Raw genomic sequence first — 521 nt, 5'->3', positions numbered from 1 at the left:
TGTGTGTGTGTGTGTGTGTGTGTGTGTGTGTGTGTGTGTGTGTGTGTGTGTTTTTCAACAAATGTCAGTGAATGTGTAAATACTGAAGTACTCTGATATGAGATTTACAGGTCTGACCAGAGTACCTCTTTTACCAAAGGGTGATAGAAAAGATTCACAGCTTAAGATTTTTAGTCTGAAAGACAAGCATGTTAACGGTGGCTGGTGACCCCTAGCAGGTCACCATGTTCCCTCCAACACTGAACACCCTCTCTGAGGCTGTACTGGTTGCAGGGATGCACTGGTACTTTTTTGCTAAACAACAAATCAAAGGGAAATTCTCCTCATGTTTTTTCCACCATGTAAGCGGATAGCTCTCACTGCCTGCCTGCTGGCCAAGTAACTGCTAAATTTGGCTTAAATTTTCTCAGAGTAAGAGGGAGACCTTAGCGGCAGCTGTTGTTTAAAAACCTTCAGACTCTTCATGTCATGATGTGCAGCTTGTGTTGTCTTTTTAGTTCAGTTTTTTGTTTTATTTTGTA

The sequence above is a fragment of the Telmatherina bonti genome, assembly GCF_933228915.1.
Source record: "Telmatherina bonti genome assembly, chromosome: 12".
NCBI lineage: Eukaryota > Metazoa > Chordata > Actinopteri > Atheriniformes > Telmatherinidae > Telmatherina > Telmatherina bonti.
Note: the sequence above shows the minus strand (reverse complement) of the source record.